Source organism: Pleurodeles waltl, chromosome 1_2, assembly GCF_031143425.1.
Source record: "Pleurodeles waltl isolate 20211129_DDA chromosome 1_2, aPleWal1.hap1.20221129, whole genome shotgun sequence".
Taxonomy (NCBI): domain Eukaryota; kingdom Metazoa; phylum Chordata; class Amphibia; order Caudata; family Salamandridae; genus Pleurodeles; species Pleurodeles waltl.
In genome coordinates, this window is record NC_090437.1 from 708,405,531 (window position 1) to 708,425,707 (window position 20,177).

Sequence of the window (20,177 nt, forward strand, 5' to 3'; positions counted from 1 at the left end):
GTGGCCCTTTCCCCAGACACTCGAGCCATTGTCTCTTCCAGACCGAGGTCACAGCAGCACTTGCAGTGTAGGTCCTCTCCTGTCGAAGATCAGGTATTGAGTGATTGAACAGATAGAAAATGGCGGTCACGTCCGCGGCGGTGTGTACCGTCAGCGCCGGCGTACATCGTCACTGGCTCCTGGGACCCATAGGGTCCAATGGTAACCCATGCAGCACTGCGCCGCGGTCTTCGACCGCCTACCACGACGGTGTACAACGCCAGCGCAGTTACCTCACATCCCATTGTCCCACTTTACAGGTCAGGCAGCCGCCATTTCAGGGGCCCACATGGCTACATTTTGAACTGCATCACACATACCTAGGCCTAGACTCAACACACATACAGGCCACTTTTTAGATTATGAATGGTGTTCTGTGTACGCTGTGGGTACGTACCTCTGAGTTGTTTGACTCAGTGCTTGCTGCTGCCCTTCATAGGCACCGTCCGCTGGGACATGTGAGGAGATGGCGGCATCCTCCGGTGTACCGGCCGTTGGTGGACCTGTCGACAATGGAGGAAAGACATGTGATAATCACATAAAGGTTTGACCGTGCCACAATTCAGGAACTGTGTACCCAGTTGGAGCCAGACCTGATGTCAGCTATCCGCCATCCCACAGGAATCCCCCCTCAAGTGCAGGTGCTGTCAGTGCTCCATTTCCTTGCAAGTGGGTCATTTCAAACAACAGTGGCCATAGCATCAGGGATGTCCCAGTCTATTTTTTCCAACGTGTTGTCCAGAGTGTTGTCTGCGCTGCTGAAACACATGCAGAGCTACATCGTTTTCCCTCAGGTGGAGGATTTGCCTACAGTGAAAGGTGACTTCTATGCCCTGGGACATATCCCCAACATCATAGGTGCCATTGATGGGACACATGTGGTTTTGGTACCCCCCCCACAGGAGTGAAAATGTGTAGAGAAACCGGAAGAATTATCATTCGATTAATGTACAGATGGTATGTTTGGCAGACCAGTACATCTCCCATGTGAATGCCATGTTCCCTGGCTCTGTGCATGATGCCTACATCCTGCGGAATAGCAGCATCCCTTATGTGATGGGTCAACTCCAGAGGCACCGTGTGAGGCTATTAGGTGAGCACCTGGAAGCAAGACAGTGGGAATGGTTGTCTGGGTCTGGGGATATCCCTACAGGTTAGTGTGTGTCTAACAGTTGTCCCTCGCCATTTGCAGGTGACTCTGGTTACCCCAACATGTCATGGCTACTGACCCCAGTGAGGAATCCCAGGACAAAGGCAGAGGAACGCTACAATGAGGCCCATGGGCGAACTAGGAGGGTGATCGAGCGGACCTTCGGCCTCCTGAAGGCCAGGATCAGGTGCCTCCATATGACAGGTGGTTCCCTGTTCTACTAACCAAAGAAGGTGTGCCAGATCATCGTGGCCTGCTGTATGCTTCACAACTTGGCTTTGCGACGACAGGTGCCTTTTCTGCAGGAGGATGGTCCAGATGGCGGTGTTGTTGCAGCTGTGGAGCCTGTGGACAGTGAAGACGAGGAAGCAGAGGAAGAAAACATGGACAACAGGGACTCAGTGATCCAGCAATATTTCCAGTGAGACACAGGTAAGAATACAGAGCTGCCTACTACATGTACTTAAACACTACTGCCTCTCTACTGTCTGTCATTTTCACCCAGTGTATGGTCACTGAGTTGTCACTTTCCCTTACGATTTCACAGATCTGGGTCCCACAGTGTGTCATCTGCTTTGATTCCTCATGGACTAGAGCTGTGTGACATAGGTATGTTGACAATAAAAATGAAAGAGCTTTTTGCAACAGTTATTGCTAATACACTATTTCGAATTCACAGACTGACTCCAGATTGTTTTGTGCTTCAAGGGTGTTTATTTAAGTGCTCAATATTGGAGGGGGTTGTAAAATGATGAGGGGTGATGGCGGGGGTATGTCCATGGCAGAGTCCAGTCTATTTGTCTCACAGGTGCTTTGCCCAAATGGGCATAGGAAGTGGAGCTGGGGCAGTTTAAGTACGGACAGGGTGACAAAGTGGGACAGTAGGATGACATTCAGGGTGGTCTCATTTCTTGGCAGGGGTCTTGGCATCGTTCTCTGTCTTGTTCCTGGATCTCATGGACCGTTTGTGAGGTGGTTTTCCCTGTGCAGGGGGTGGGGTGCCGGTGTGGTGGTCGTGTGGCGGTTTCCCTTCTGTCCACTAACGCCGGCGGAGGTGGTGGGCAGTTCATCATCCATGCTAGTGTCAGGGGCCCCTTGTAGTGCCACAGTGTCCCTCCTGGTGTTGAGTACTTCCTTCAGCACCCCTATGATGGTGCCCAGGGTGGAATTGATGGTTCTGAGTTCCTCCCTGAAGGCCATATACTGTTCATCCTGCAGGCGCTGGGTCTCCTGAAACTTGGCCAGTAACGTTGCCATCGTCTCCTGAGAGTGGTGGTAGGCTCCCATGATGGAGGAGAGGGCTTCGTGGAGAGTGGGTTCCCTGGGCCTGTCCGCCCCCTGTCGCACAGCATCCCTCCCAGTTCCCCTGTGTTCCTGGGCCTCCGTCCCCTGGACAGTGTGCCCAATACCACTGCGCCCAGGTCCCTGTTGTTGTTGGGGGAGTGGGTTAACCTGGGTTCCCTGTAGTGGTGGACACACTGCTGATTGACGTGTCCTGGGGATGGAGGTATGGGCCCGCTGGGTGGGTGCTGTGCTGGTGTTTCCAGAGGGGGTAGCTCTGTGGTGGCCTGTGACTGGGTGTGGAGAACCAACCCGAGGTCCCCGATGGGCCGGGCTGGTCATCTAGATTCAGTTGGAAAGAGGTGCTGTCATCACTGTGGGCCTCTTCTGTTGGTGGTGTGGACATGTGTGGACCCTCCTGTCTGGTGACGTTGGGTAGGGGTCCTGCAGGGGTATAAAAGGATGTTTATTACATCTGTGTGTGCCCTGGTGTGCAATGGGTGGGTCACCCTGTACCCCAGTGCTTGCATTCCTGTGTGGGACCTTGTGTGATGATGGGGGATGTAATAGTTAAGATTTGACTTACCAGTGTCCATTCCTCCACCTACTCCTGCGAGGCCCTCAGGATGCAGAATCGCCAAGACCTGCTCCTCCCATGTTGTTAGTTGTGGGGGAGGAGGTGGGGGTCCGCCGCCAGTCTGCTGAACCGTAAGGTGGCGTCTTGAGACCACTGAACGCACCTTCCCCCACAGGTCGTTCCACCTCTTCCAGATGTCCTTCCAATTTCTTGGGTGCTGTCCCACTGCTTTGACCCTGTCCACTATTCTTCGCCATAGCTCCATCTTCCTTGCAATTGAGGTGTGCTGCACCTGTGATCCGACACCTTAGCTGCGGTTCTACCCAGATGATTTCCTCCACCGTGACCCTGAGCTCTTCCTCAGAGAACCTGGGGTGTCTTTGCCATGCCATGGGGTGGTGTAGGTGATGTGTGGGGTGGTGTGTGGGATGATAAGTGTGCTGATATGCATCCCGCCAATGGAATACCGCTGTTGAAAGACCGCCGCGTGGATACATGTGTCGTGATAGTGTGGGCGTATTTCTGTTGGCGTGACGTGGAGGTTTTGTTTTTGCCATTTTATCACTGACCTTTGGTGTGGCGGACTTGTGTGGGTGTCAGAATTTTGGCGGATTCCGTGCTGTGGGTCACAATAGCTGTGGCAGTTTTCCGCTGCTGCGGCGGTTTGTTGGCGGTCTTCTGCACAGCGGTAAGCGGCTTTTACCGCCAATGTTGTAATGACTGCCTTTGTGTTTTCCTTCCACCTCTTTGAGTTATTTTTCAAGGTTCTGCTGAAAAAATCCTTCTATTTCTTTTCTCTGATGCCGCTAGTACCATTTATGTCCCCCTTATATCATCTGTTGTCAAAAATAGACCGCAATTTTCTTGTCTCGTGGATGATTCTGTTCATTCTGTCCCTGTTCCTTAGGCCTTCAATACATTTGCTAATAAGGTATGTGCCTTATTCCCTGTCTCATGGTTTATGGCTAGAGACAATGCTATTAATTTACAGCTTCTCACTGCTTTCAGTATCTCCTATTGTGTTGCAAGAGTGGTGTTGGGTACTGCATCATACTTTAGGTAATCCTTCATAAGGTGCCAGTTATCTTAGCTTTTTCTATTCTATCTTGCAGTGAATAGCTTTCCAAGTACCACCTCCTATTCCTGGCTGATGTATGTATTTCCTTGAGGGTAATTCCCACTGGAGCATGAACAGGAATTATGATTTGTTCCATGGCTGCACCCTTCTCTAAATTTGCCAGAGTAGTGAAAATTAAGATTATAACTATGCATTATTATATATGAGGCACATGTACAAAAGGTATAATCAAAAAAGGCATAATCTTTATCTTTGAGATGTGTGAGTAAGTGGATGTTGATGAGACCCAATTGTACAACTTGTTCTGTGGCATCTGATGACATTGCCTTTGCTTCCCAACTTCTAGAGGTGTTTGTATCCAGTTTTCCAATTATGCCCCACTTATAAGCTTCTGCAAACATTATCTTCCCTTTGCAAGTCTGTGAAGTTTCCTTACTACCCTGAGTATGAACTTGTTCTGGTGTGGTTCAGAAAATAAATTGATGTTCTAGTGAGTGCTTCATACTGCATCAAGTAATAATGGCACTATTCCTTAGTAGGCCTAGTTAAGTCTCAATAATTTAAACCTGAGCTCAACATTTGGGAGCTGTAGTACAGATCATGCATGTAGGAGAAATGTGTAAAACATTTATCAGTACCAAAACAATTAAAATATGGAAAACACAATAGAAATTCCACAAAAATGTATAAAAATAGAGAAATGTTAAATGAGCAAATAGACATCAAAACAACAAAACTTGGATGTAGGGAACTGAAGATATTATTTTTCAAAGGTTTAAATGTTTTTAATTCAAAAAAGTGCAAAGTGCAACGGCTGGTATCTGGCTGCACTAGACCAGGTCAAAGTCCAAAATTAAGGATGACCACAATGGAACGTGGGTTGGATACACGGACCAGGTTCAGTCTGGTGAAAAGTGTACCCTCTGACTTTTACTTGAAGAAAATCTTCATCAACGAGGTCACTGATGGGTCGGGGTTGGAGCTAAAGAAGAACTCACCAATGGTCCCTGGCTACAGGGCAGGACCTTCGTACGAGCCTCAGTGTTGGAATGAAGTTCAAGACTCTCACTGTCAGAAGTGGGAAAGCAAGAAGAAGAAGTCTGCGTATCAGACCTAGCAAGATGTTGGTGGCGGCTGGTTGCTGCGTGGCATTGATCCCGGTGATGTGCTCTATATTCAGATGTAGAAACATTTCAGGAATTCAGGATCCCTTCAGTGGGGCATTCCAGCAAGTTGAATCCAACCAGAAATTCAATGTTGGACGCTGCGGCTCAGCAGCAGTCTGAGGGTAGCCACTGGTTCTTTTGGCAACAATCCTTGACAAAGTTTATAAGTCCCTCTTGTTAGGCTTAGGCAGGATGGGTACATGTTGACACTTACCCCCAGTGCCTTAGGAAAGCCACTTGGGGTTCACAACTCACTCCAGGAGAAGCCACTGGCAGGACCGAGGGCATGTCTAGCTGGGCCTGGTAAGCTTAGCTCTTCAGGATGGTGGTTTGTTTGCAACTTTTAAGCCCTTGTAGCCTAACAGGAGGCCAGCCAACTACCCATTGGAGCCCACTCTTCTGTCCTGAGTTCAGGTGGGAGTAGGTCCATGGGGGTTCTGTCAACAATTTACAGAAGGTGCAGTCCTCTTTCTGAAGTCCAAAGGGTTCAGCAGGTGCAGTTTTATACTTTGTTCTTCAAGTCCGGCAGGGTTCTGGAGAAGGTATCTTGGGATACACTTTTACACCTGACACTAGCTTGTGGGTAGGGTAATTTCTTGTGAGTAGGAGAAACTCCCTGGCTCATAGAGGCAACCCTACCTGCATTGACATAACTTCCTAAATAATCTGACAGTGCCCTGCTCTGCTAAAATCCAACATGGCAGAATCTTTCTTCCCCTGGTCGAAGCTCTGGGCAGACGCCTAAGGTGTGTCTATGGAATGAGGCTTTCCCCCTGCAAAAACAAACTGGTGCTACTCTGGCTACTTGGCCAATGGATGATGCAGGCCTAGGTGTCTGTTTCATCTGCCTGTGACAGGGGATGCATCTTTGAAGCTTGTGCAGTTGATGGACATCCCCCAGGCCAGCCTGTCAGAAGTAGAATGTGCCTCCTTCCAGCCAAGGCCCTTTTGTTCCCTTTCCTGGGAGCCATGTACACCTCCCTGCAGACTGCCAGGAGGCAGTTGGAGGATTAGCTCTGAAGAGGCTACCAGAGGCTTTAAGCATGACAATGTCAACTTCCTAAAAGTGGCATTTTCAAAATAGTAATTGAAAATTCAACTTGACCATCAGAATGGATTTTAAAGTTCTATTAATTGGAGTCTCTGAGCCATGGTTTTAGCTATTCCAAAGCTGACGTTGTGCATTAGATGTTATAATGTAACCAATTGCTTTTCTATGGGAGAGCCAGCCTTGGCACATTGAAAAACGATTTTGCAGATTTTTCACAGGCAGGCCAAGTAAAAAGTAAGAACATTTGTCCTACTTTTTAAATATGATGCACCCTGTCCTATGGGCATTTAGGGCCTGCCTTAGGGAGGACTTAGAAGTATTTTTTTTTTTAAACGTTAGGCGTGATGGGAGGGTGATTTTAACAGGTTAAAATGACAGCTCTAGAACTGCCATACTGGGCTGATCAGGCAGGTCATGAGTCATATTTTACTTAGTCACTTTAGTGGTGGCACCAAAAGTGCTGCAGCCCACTAGTGCCACTTAATGTACAGGCCCTGGGTATGCAACATAACATACACTAGGGAATTAAAGATAAGTTAAATATATCAAAGATTAGCCAATCGCACACATTTTAGGGGTCAGAGGACATGCACTGGAGCCTTGTTAGCAGGACCCCAGTGCAAAAAGGTTTAAAAAAACAGCAACATTGTCCAACTATTGAGGGGTGATCATGCAAAAAAGCATTTCCTAACACCCCCAAGAAATCCTTAACAATATTGTCACTCTAGATATTTTGCTTGTTGAGCTATGAGACCTGGCACTGTAGTGTTTACACTTGAACCTTCCCATATTACATTTTGCAAGGAAGAACTAGCAGTAGTACTTTCATGTTTTTCTGTTTTAGCCTGGCATAGATTTCAGACCTATTTTCACAGGCATTAAGGCCCCTCACATTAAATATGAGTGCTTTGCATTTCCTTGCTAATATGGAGGCTGGTTATCCAGATTCACCATATCACCTAAGCTGCCACCCCTTTGATCCCTCCTCACCATTCCTCACATGTTCTGAAATACCTCGATGTTGATCTCATGTTCAACAAAATCAATATAAAATAATTGCACCATCACTAGAGTTTATATTTCAACAGGGTTACCCATGGGTTTCTGACATCATGGGCTGCAGTCCCTGCCCCTTTGTCTGTATAGTTTGTGAGTCTGAATGACAAAAGAACAAGCCCACAATGTTAATTTTCTTTCTCTATCAGGTGATACGAATAGTCCTTGTGTCCACCTCATAGTTCTATCTGTATTGTTTGTTCTCCCCGTTTTAAAATCATTTAATATTTGAAACATTGTAAAGTGTGTCATTAAGGCATCCTAGTGCTAAGACATGGGAGGCAATTTAGATGAAACACCTGGGCCCGTATTTATACTTCGTTTGCGCCGAATTTGCGCCGTTTTTTTCGACGCAAATTCGGCGCAAAACTAACGCCATATTTATACTTTGGCGTTAGACGCGTCTAGCGCCAAAGTATGGGCAAATAGCGTCATTTTTTTGCGTGAACGCCTTCCTTGCGTTAATGAGATGCAAGGAAGGCGTTCCCGTCTAAAAAAATGATGGCGATGCAAAGGCATTGTATTTATACTCCCGGGCAAAAATCACGCCCGGGAGTGGGCGGGGCAAAAAACCCCGCATTTGCGCCACTTTTTAACGCCTGCTCAGGGCAGGCGTTAAGGGGCCTGTGGGCTCAAAATGAGCCCACAGGTGCCCTCCCATGCCCCCAGGGACCCCCCCTGCCACCCTTGCCCACCCCAGGAGGACCCCCAAGGATGGAGGGACCCACCCCAGGGACATTCAGGTAAGTTCAGGTAAGTATAATTTTTTATTTTTTATATATTTTTTTGGTGGCATAGGGGGGCCTTATTTGTGCCCCCCTACATGCCACTATGCCCAATGACCATGCCCAGGGGACATAAGTCCCCTGGCCATGGCCATTGGGCAAGGGGGCATGACTCCTGTCTTTACTAAGACAGGAGTCATTTAAATGGCGTCTGGGCGTCGAAAAAAATGGCGCAAATCGGGTTGAGGCGATTTTTTTGCCTCAACCTGACTTGCCCCATTTTAAGACGCCCTAACGCCATTTTCCCCCATGCCGGCGCTGCCTGGTGTACGTGTTTTTTTTCCACGCACACCAGGCAGCGCCGGTCTGCTAGCGCCGGCTAACGCCATTCCATAAATACGGCGCCCGCATGGCGCTTCAGAATGGCATTAGACGGCGCTAAATTTTTTGACGCTAAACTGCGTTAGCGCAGTTTAGCGTCAAAAAGTATAAATATGGGCCCTGGTACTTTGTATTTATTTACTAATGGAACAGCCAAATGCCTGAATTAGATGGAGTATCCCGTCCAGAGAAAGGAGAAAGTAAAAAAAATAATGACGACCCCCCCCCCATACCTTGGGAGAAAACTCCCTAGGTGTTTGGTACATTTGTTTTTATAAAACAACCTTTCCCTTTGGGAGCTTGCTTTAGAAGAAAAAGTACTTGAAATGTTTGATGGTGGCAACAGGAGCATAGCTTGCTCAGTAGGTTTGGGGAGGGTGAGCTTCAAATTTCACAGATATGCTGCTATGACATAACATAAGAAGCAAGGAATGAAGGAGATTAAAGGAACGTAGAAAGGGAGACCAGTGTGGATTAGGGTTACTTAAAAGACAATAAATACAGTTTTAAAAACTTCAAAACAGAGAGGAGAGTGTGTGTGTATGATTCTGTCAGTGTGCTTGTAAAACTCCTATGTGAAATCCGACAGCCACCTCACCATACCCGACTGAAAATAGCTGTACCCAACTATTTACTGGAGAATCCACTTATTGGGGTGTGTAGCACCCCAAACACCCCTCTCACCTGAAGCTATGCCCCTCGGTGGCAATCATGTCTGACAATACTGTCTTCAAACATTTCATGCATAGATAGAAACTGCTGGGAGAGTGGTTCCTGTCAATGTACATAGTTGTCTGCCAAGCTGGAGGATATCTCTAAATTTGGTGGGCCAATGTCACTCAGGATGGGAGAGGTAATGTCCTCCACCATCCCAACAAACTACCCTCCTTCCACTAAACTCTAAATCAGGCCCCAAGTTTTTCACTGGTTTCTAAATCAAAATAAACTGGTTTCTGAACGCACGTTGGAAGGAAGTTTCTTACAGTATTTCCAAATTTAGTGATACCATATTTATTGTTTAAACCTTTTTTGGTGTTCCTTGTTATTTTTCCCTTCTCCTTGATATGTTTGTTTGTCACTGCCATTACTTTTTCAGACATCACATTCCATTGCCACCAGGACCCCCTTCAATGATGACTCAAGTTTCTCCCCTTTGATTTACATGTAAATTGACTAGAAACTATATCCCACAAGTAAAAGACCAATGGAATCTAAATCCCATTTTTTGCCAGTTCATCTATAAATAGGTGCAAAGTCTTAGTAAGTGCCACCATAGATTGTGCTATGCTCTGTAGCAGAATGATCACATCTCTCTGTTAAATCATCAGGCTTTTTGTCTCTATTTTTATCAAGCACTTTTTCAACTGAATATCATTTATCTTTTCTACAATGTCCTTCAGGCATTGGTTATTTTTGTCCCTGAACAGGTCTACACTGTCACTCTCCCTGAGAAAGTTAATGCTGCAGAACTTTGTATTGTACAATCATTTCTTATCTCTTTGCGAGCCCTTTTGGTTACTAAGCTTTCTCCTTCCTTTCTTTTCTACATAGTTCACTGTTGCTTAGTACTTACTCCAAAAGCCCACTCCTACCTGGCCGGCCTGTTATCTCTCCATTAACTTTCAACGTCTGAGGAAGTTACCATATCCAACCCTCACTGCCTTCTGTGTTCTACCTATTTCCATGCCCTCCAGCATTTGATGGTATTCTGTCAGTGTTCTCTCTGCAGTTTCCCTGTTGTTCTGTTGTCTGACTTCAGCCACACATCTTTCTCACTATGCTGCAGCCAAGTCCTCTAAGATCAACAACATACCACATGTTCATTCTTCTGGCTTCAGTCACACATCTTTCGCACCATGCTGCAGCCAAAGCTTCTAAGGTCAACAACATACCACATGGTGATTCTTGTTTCAGGGGTCATGCGGGAGTCTCCATTCAGCTTACATGGTGCTGTCCATCTCCCTTTGTATAGCTCATTTTGCAGTTTCCATAGTTGTGGCACCTAAACAGCCCAGACCTTCATGAATTAGAAGTCTCACTCTTTGCAACCTGGCCATGGCAATTCTAAATTATACATTAGTGAAATTAAAAGAGAGCCAATATGTCCCAACTCTCTCAAATAAATATATACTTTAGGAAATGACCATCTTTGCATGGTGTGCCCCCTGATATTTACCTAACTGTTATTGCTGGCTGTAGAACGTTGTACTGTTTACCCCGCTAAGCATTGGTAAGGTGCCTGTGCTCCACCTTGCAACATAATGAAATTAGCATACTCCTAACTGGAATATTTAACTATCTATAAGCCCTTAGTATATATTAGTTAGTGTACTCATGTTCTGTAATTAAACGTCATTAGGTGACTGCAGTCCATTTTGTGCAATCCACAACAGTGACAGTGTACGAAATGGCTTCAGGCCTACCTTTGAATACCTGACTGTAACAGTGTAAAAACTGCAATGGAATCTATCAAAATAAACTTTTTTAATAGGTCAAAACCTTCCTTTTAAATATTAATAAGTCACTTCTATTTAAGCCTTGTAGTTCACAATGCAGGGAGCAGGGGATTTGAAAGTAGGATATGAAGAAATTTAGGGGCATACAGCAAAGTGGTGCATGTGTGATTCAAGCCCAAAATGTGATTTATGAAGCTGCACAAGGCCACCATGCATGGCCCTGAGTGGCTTCATAAATCTGGAGTAAAGCAATGCAGCACAAACTGTTGCATTGCATTACTCTGCCTGAGGGAGATGTTTTCATGGGTGTTGCATGGGTGTTCCCATGCATTACCCATGGATTTTCATGCATTCCCAGATTTACCAGAAGTGATAGGCCTGGAAATGCACTAAAACGTTACGCTTTCCCAGGTGAGGAAATATCTTTATTTCTCCTCATTTCTTCCTCATTCTGCACACATAGAAAAAGGAAAAGGAAAATACCTCCGGGGATTTTTTTTCTGCAGGACGGTCCCCCTGCCTACATAAAAAACAATTCTCTTTACAACACAGTCACCTTTAAACTTTATTACTGATTTGGCACTCCATAAATGCTTTACACATTGCCGCTAACTTAAACCTGTCTGATCTGTGCCATAGCTACCAGGGTGCTGGGCTGATGTTTATTTAGTGGTTTTAGTGGTTCACCCTGACAGTATTTGTGTGGGATATTGTCCCTTAAACTAACACTCAACTTTCTTACATATACCTTTAGCTGTGCACTTAATCAGGCTGCTTATCTTAGACTCAATGAACTGTTAGCTGATAGATAAACTGATTTGCAGGTGTGGAATTATCCAATATATCTTGATTTTACTAAAACGATATCAATAATATATTTTCTTAAAGTGGATTTCAGCCACCTCTCCTCATCCATTGGTCGTATGTTGTTTCATTCACCTTTTGCTTCCACCCACTACAGCATACAGCATGGGACAGTGGGTCAACCTTCTTAGGCCACTGGTTAACTTCACTTTGACTGACTGCATTTTGTTCTCTCACAATGAGCATATCCCTAAACAAGGCAGTTTTCTTCTGTGCCAGTATTTCTGTTTTTAATTTATTTCCTTTATGATTATGTTAGTGCTGTCTTTGTGTTTAGAGCATAATGTGAAAGCAGGACCTACCAGAAGTGAGCAAAGGGCACATTCCAACTTTATCTTTTCTTGTTGTCTGCCAGTGTTGTTGTGATTTCCTTTTTGAGTGTATTTTGTTTATTTGCCTGCTGGTATTTCACAGAATAACATATTGTGTCAATTTGAAACTGTTCTGTAATAAGTTATCCTCTTTTTACTATGCATGCAGTTTACAAACCAAAAGCGTAACTATTATATGATGTTAATTCATAAGCTGACAGTTTTTCAGAACACATTTATTTTGGATTCGGTTTTACCAAGAGTTCTTTAATAACTTTGCCCACAGAGAAAACTGGCCTTTATTTATTTTTTTCTTTTTAATTTCTTTATTGGCATTTTAGTCTATAAACATACACAAAGGAGCAATGTAAAGGCTCTGACACATAAGTAGCGCAATAAAACGAATAACAATGAGTGTACGTGATGTTGCAGCAAATGCTGAGGAGGAGTCATGAATCAAATTAGATTGGCGAGGATATTTACACCTGGGGGGTTTAGGGTCTCAGGACATCGAAGTAAACACAGAATAAGCCAATAAGGGAAACACTTCACAAAATAATACAACATGGCAACAATAGAACACTTCTGCAACAAATGGCTATCTGGTGAGGCAGCAAGATGAAGATGTCATACCCTCTTATAAGTTTGGATAGGAAGGGGGAGATGTACCTCCTAGTATGGAATAGAGCCTAGGAGGCATGGAAATATGTATGTCAGGGATGGGGGGCATGAACCCAACCAGGATTTGGAGTTGTAACAGAGGTATATGTCTAGAGCGATCGGGACACATAGAACTCCGTCTTAATGTGGCATCAGTCAGTCGTAGAAGGGTGTAGTTTATTAAGCAATTGAAGGATGTACCTGTCCCCGGTCATGGCAGAGGTAGTGCCACCAGGGGATCTCCGATCCTGAACCAAGGCCTTAGCTTCAGCTAAAGCCTATTTGTGGGTCACCCAAAGGCAGCAGACTATCGTAGGGGGTGCTGCTCCTTCCACTGCATAGCAATCAGATGTTTGTATAGATCAGTCGCCAAATCAACACATTTCAGATAATGTTTGTTATGTTTTGAGCATGGCAGAACACCCAGTAAGCAGATAAGCAGGGTCATAAAGATCTGGACTTCTATAAACGCTGGTATCAATTCCATTACCTGAGTCCAGGCATGCAGGAGCGGGGGCATTCCCAAACCATGGGTATGAAAGGTGCATGGTCCAGATTGCATCTGGGCATCCAGTCCGTGTCCCAGGAACATTTCGCTCAGATGATACAATGCAAGATAAGCCTGGTGCACATAATTAAATTGTGTGTATTTCAGATGTGCCTTTTAAGGAGACTCGTTGGATCTGCTCGGGCCATAGTGTCTTACTCCGGGACAAAGGGCCATCCCTGCTGTGCTGTAGCTGTGTTGTAGTGCTTTATATAGGGTTGATATCGCTTTGCGGCCCATACCATCGATCAATATACATTGGAGTCCTAAGTGTGTTGGAGCTGCGCCGCTACAAAGTACAGTTCCAGATCAGGAAACCTTGGGCCCCCTCCAAGCCCGGGCATTGGAATGTCGATAAGGATGCTCTCATTTTCGTCTGACCCCCCTATCAGGGCCGACATTAAACCACGTAAGGTGGAAAAGAAGGATGTGGATGTGAGCACTGGTAAAGCTGCGGAGAAATACAAGAAGCACGGGAGGAACAACATTTTAGTGATCAATGTTCTTCCCATGGGTGACAGGGGCAGACGCATCCAGAGTTCCATGGATTGATGTATGGACGTCAGTGCCTTCCCATGATTGCCATCAAGTAGATCCCTAGGTGTGTGATAAACGTTGACCCCAAGATATCGGAAGTATCAAAGGCCCAGGGAAGGCAGCCACCATCCAGGAAGTTGCGTTGAGCCTGCTCAGCCCTCCGCAATGAAAAAATGCAGGATTTACCCCAGTTTATCCTAAGGCCTGTTAAATCCCCAAAACGCACTAGTAGAGTATATAGGGGTGTGGTAGTGTAGAAGCATGATCTCGTAGGTAGAGAAGGACATTGTCTGCATATGAGGAGATGATATGCCAGACGGGCCTTATTTAAACACCCCACTCCGGTCCTTTCATACCCAATACAGCGGCCAGACGCTCCATGGCCAATGCAAACAATACTGGTGATAAAGAGCAGCCCTGGTGAGTGCCCCGTTCTATGGTAAAGGAGCGCAAGATACATTGGTTGGTGTGGACTCCTGCTCTCAGGCAGTATACAGTAACTTAACCCACCCCAAAAAAGCAGGGCCCACACCAAAAGCCTGTAGGACTTGAAGCAAATAGGTCCAGCTAAGAGTGTTGAACAGCTTCTCAAAATCTGAGGAGACTGCCACTGAAAGGTCAGGCTCCACAGCTGAAGAGTTGACTATGTGACATAGGTGCCTGATATTAAAATGTGTGACCCTACTCAGCACAAAGCCATTTTGATCCGAGTGAATAAGGGTACCCAAAAGCGGAAGCAGTCAGGAGTTTACTTAAGATCTTGTAGTCAATGTAAAGCATTGACAACAGTCTGCAGGATCCTTCCTGCTGGCCTTTAGTAGCACAATAATTAGGGTTTCCCGGAGTGAATCAGGTAGTATGCCGTGCATGTGTGCCTCACTTTAGACTTCAAGAAGGCGAGGAGCAAAGGTGTCCATTAAAGCTGTGTAGTACTCGACCAGGAACCCGTTGGTACCCGGTGTTTTACCCCGTGCCTTTTGTTGGATTGCTAATGCAATTTCCTCTAGCTGGTCCCCGCTGGTACAGTTCCTGTCGTTACAGCGGGGACAAAAGGGGGAGCAATCCCACCTGAAAATAATCTTGTGTGTGTGTTAGAGGGGAGTCCTGAGGGGAGGAGTATAAATGTTCATAATTCCTGTTAAACACCTCATTAATGTCTGTCTGAGTGTTCTTGACAACTCCGGTGTGATCCCAAATGGCCCCTACAAAGGTCTTGTGAACCTCTGTCCATAATGACCACACCAATATACGTCCATATGTTGCCATCAGTATGTTGACGTGCCACAAAGATTTATAGTCTAAATCGTCCAACCATTGGAGCTCGTCCCAATAGCTGCGATGCAGAGCCACCAACCTTGGACATGATGATGGAGACATGATCACCTCGAGCTCCAGTGAATAAAGAAGCACCTTCAACTTCAGCCCATGCAGGTCCGAGTGTCCCACGTTGTGGAGATACAGGGTCCTCCCATGACAACTTTAATAGCTTTCCATTCCGCCACACTAGTGGTCCCAGTACCCGCGTTCTCAGCAAAATAAGTGGAGATCTGTGTGGCTAACATAGTATGGTAAGCTGTGTCCTGCAAGGCCTCAGTGTGCAGGTGCCAGGAGGGAATAACTGGTTGTGACCTCCCCCACTGAAAGGTGACTTTAAGCAGGTTATGGTCTGGAAGAGTTCTGCTCAGATATTCAGAGGTACATATCAGCTGCCAGCATTCAGAGCTACAGAAGAAATCATCTAGGCCTGCATGTATCTGGTGACCTGGGGCCAGATGTAGGAAACTGTTTGCGACTCGCAAACGGCAAAATTTGCCGTTTGCGAGTCGCAAAACACAGTTTCCTATGCAGAAATGCATTTTGCGAGTCGGAACCGACTCGCAAAATGCATTTCCGACTCGCAAATAGGAAGGGGTGTTCCCTTCCTATTTGCGACTCGCAGTGGGATGCAATACCATTTGCGACCGCGTACGCGGTCGCAAATGGCATCGCAGTTACCATCCACTTCAAGTGGATGGTAACCCACTCGCAAATTGGAAGGGGTCCCCATGGGACCCCTTCCAGTTTGTGACTGGACCCACAAATATTTTTTCAGGGCAGGGAGTGGTCCAAGGGACCACTCCCTGCCCTGAAAAAATACCGAAACTAAAGGTTTCAGTTTTTTTTTAAGTGCAGCTCGTTTTCCTGTAAGGAAAACGGGCTACACTTAAAAAAAAAAAACTGCTTTATTGATCAAGCAGTCACGAACATGGAGGTCTGCTGACGACAGCAGGCCTCCATGTTAGCGAGTGCCTATACTCGCTATGGGGACGCAATTTGCGACCCACCTCATGAATATTCATGAGGTGGGTCATTGCGACCCCATAGCGAGTCGCAGTCGGTGTCTGAGACACCGTACTGCATAGCAATTTGCGACTTGCAAATTGCGAGTCGCAGGGACTCGCAATTTGCAAGTCGCAAATTGCCGTTTTGCTACATCTGGCCCCTGGTGCGTAGTAGGAGTAGTCCTGTTCCCTCAGGTGACTCATCTGCCAAATGTTGAGTAGATCTGAGGTATTGGCCCAATGTTGGAGATGTTTTATGGCATGTATACCTGCTGTGCCCGCTTAAGGGAGTAGTGAACGGTCCCAATCAGTATCTTCTATACACTTAAAATTAACCCATCACTGGAGCCTGCAGTGTTAATAGCATGGTAGGTGACAGAGAGTCTAGGAAAACTGCCTGAGTGCTGTTAGGGGCGTAGATGGATACTAAATAAAAAGGATGCCTGTCTAGGGTTCCCTCCACCACCACATAGCAGCCCTCAGTGTCTACTAAGACCCTACACTTCACAAACGGGACTTCAGGGGCAACCCAGATGAGGACCCCTTGGGCATAGGCGGAATAGCCCGTGCCATACACCTGCCCACCCCATTGTCTGCTCACCTTATTCAACTTACTCTTAGTGATGTGAGTCTCATTTAAACATGCAAAATATAATTGTCGCTGTCTGAGTAATGCATAAATCTTATGCCTTTGGGCCGGTGTAGCTATGCCTCTAATATTCCATGTGAGTGTGCAGCAACCCCCCATTCTCAACAATCCACTCCCACACCTTCACACCGACAGTACCTCATACAGACAGTGCAGTATGAAACCAGTAAACAGATAAAATTAACAAACCCCATTCCCCTGACCTGAGTGCAAAACAGCCTCAGGCCACCCTTTAAGAAACAAATTAACTGATATGCAACAAATGCCCGTATAGCAGCCATGTACGGCCAATAGTTTGGCGGGGTGGGCCCAGTGAAGAGTGGTAGTGGGATTGGTGTGAGCCCACTCGAAAAGGCTGGGCCGAACATCCAGGTCCTTGCCCCCCTGCATCTCACCTCCAGAGCAGAGTATAGTCCACCTAATAACGCACCCCCTTGGTGAGTACTCGTTGGTCGTCAAGAGGGAAGATGTCTTCATAAGTCATCAGCAAAGCGTGGTGTGACCTGCGGCCCCAGATGGGACAGAGCACTGAAGGAAAGCAAGCCACCAGTGTTCAATCCAGAGTCCAATGCCTGCAGCGAGTAGGGATTTTTGCTGCAAAGAGAAGCCTCCATTATGGCCTGTGCCTGCGCTGCCACCACTTGGTCTTTAGTTGGTTTTGATTTAAGTGATCTCCTTTTGCATTAGCCAAACCGCAGCCTCAGGATCCTCCATCGATTCCCTCTCCAAGTTCTTGGCATGTATGCCAAAAGTTCTTGGCATGTATGCCAAGTGCAAACGTCCTTTGGGGAGTGGAATATGGCTCTTGTTGCCATCAATCACACGGACATTTGCTGGAAACAGCAGGGCATTTTTCAAGTTTACCTCGAGAAGACACAGTTTAACTTTGGCATAGGAATTCCGTTGGTGCTGTACTGCCATGGTGAAGTCGGGATAGGCCGTGATCGTGCTGTCCTCGTACTGCCAGTGTCCTTTAGTCCAGAACCTTTGCAAGAGCATGTCCCGGTCCCAGTAATTGAGCAGCCGAGCTGTTATTGGTTGCGATGGGGCATCGGGTGGCTGGGGCCGCCCCGGGATGCAGTGTGCCCGTTCAATGGAAAAGAACTTTGCCACCTTACCCTCCAGCACTGTCTCAGCAAGCCAGTTTTCAAGAAATAGTTCCATGCTGGGACCCTCAGCACCCTCTGGAAAGCCAAGCAAACATACATTGTTCCTCCTGGAGTGTCCCTCCGCATCCTCTACTCTGAGGTGGAGTGAGGCAACCTCGGTCTCAACCCGTTTCAGATGATCTTATAAATCCTGCACCTTCAGACACACAGTGGCGAGAGTTGATTCCATGTCACCAATGCGATCTGCCAGTTTGCGATATTCTGCTCGCAGTAAGTTGACTTCCAGAGAGAAGGTATTGATCTGAGTCTCAAGGGAGGATTTTGTATCCAAGATAGCCTGTAGGACCTTGTCAAATTGCATTGAGTGTGTTTGTAGTGTGGCTTTGAGCTAATGGAGGCTATCCAAGGTTTTGTCTGGGAGGTTGAAGGGGGCCAACTCATTGACCGCACCTGTCATCAGCAACTTGAGGGACCTGACCTTCCCCATCATATTTGGCAGGTGCCGGGCAGTGCAGGGAGGCCGGAGGATCAGGACGGCAAGGGACTGGGTATGAGTAGGAGTCAAAGTGCTCCTGGATCAGTTCCAAGGCGGGGTACTCAAGGTCTAAGCTATTTGCCTCGTGCAATAACTGTAGTGTGGCAGCATCATTGACAGGGCACCACTTAGGGTGGCTGTTAGAAATGGGGTCTTTGGTTGGCAGTCAGGTTACCCCCTGTCCAAACAAGGTCCCTCACGCTAGTCAGGGTAAAAGAGAATCACCCTCAGCTAACCCCCGCTCACCCCCTTGGTAGCTTGGCACAAACAGTAGGCTTAACTTCAGAGTGCTTGGTGTAAAGTATTTGTACCCACACACACAGTAATTCAATGAAAACACTACAAAATGACACAACACAGTTTTAGAAAAATAGAAAATATTGATCTAAACAAAACAAGACCAAAACGACAAAAATCCACAATACACAAGTCCGGTTATCAATTAAAAACCAAAAAGAGTAATTTTAAACACAACGCTAACGCTGTTAGCGTGGAAATGTTCCTGGGTGCGTCCAAAATAACCCACACGGGCAAGTGTGCGTCAAAAAGGACTTGTGATGCATCAATATCACTCACAAACGAGACCGAGCATCATTTCTCCTTCAGTCGCGTTGGCTCTCCGCAGGAGAGCGATGCGTCGATTCGAACCTTGGGTCCGAGCAGGCCATGTGTAGTTTTTACACACCCAGAGATGTTTGCATCAGAAATCCTGCCGCATGATGATCTGAAAACCATGCAGCGCGGGTTGCGATCTCACCAGCCTCCAGAAGCGATGCTGTGCGTCGTTTCTCCAGCCGCGTGCGTCAATTTTCAGCCGCAAAGCCGGCAGTGCATCGATTTTTCAGGAGTTGTGCCTATCTTTTCCCCGCATGGCAGTCGTGCTTGGATTTCTCTCTCTTGGCCTTCCAGCTTCTCCTTTCAGAGTCTTAGGAACTGGATGGGCACCACTTTGCAGAGTAGGAGTCTCAGCAGACGCTCCAGGTGCTGGCAGAGAGAAGCCTTTGCTGTCCCTGAGACCTCAAACAACAGGAGGCAAGCTCTAAATCAAGCCCATGGAGAGTTCTTCACAAGAAGGAAGGCACACAAAGTCCAGTCTTTGTACTCTAGCACAGGCAGAAGCAGCAACTGCAGGATAGCTCCACAAAGCACAGTCACAGGTAGGGCAGCTCCTCTTCCTCAGCTCTTCAGCTCTTCTCCAGGCAGAGGTTCCTCTTGGTTTACAGAAGTGATCTAAGGTCTGTAGTTTTGGTCGCCCTTCTTATACCCATTTTGCCATTTGAAGTAGGCTTACTTCAAAGAAAAGTCTCTCTTGTTTGTGAAATCCTGCCTTGCCCAGGCCAGGCCCCAGACACTCACCAGGGGGTTGGAGACTACATTGTGTGAGGGCAGGCATAGCCCTTTCAGGTGTGAGTGACCACTATTCCCCTCCCTCCTAGCAAAGATGGTTCATCAGGAAAGGCAGAATACACTCCAGTTCCCTTTGTGTCCCTGTCTAGTGAGAGGTGCAACCAGCCCAACTGTCAAACTGACCCAGACAGGGAATCCAGAAACAGTCAGAGTCACAGAAATGGTTTAAGCAAGAAAATGCTCACTTTCTGAAAGTGGCATTTTCAAACACACAATCCTAAAATCAACTTAACTAAAAGATGTATTTTTAAATTGTGAGCTCAGAGATCCCAACTCC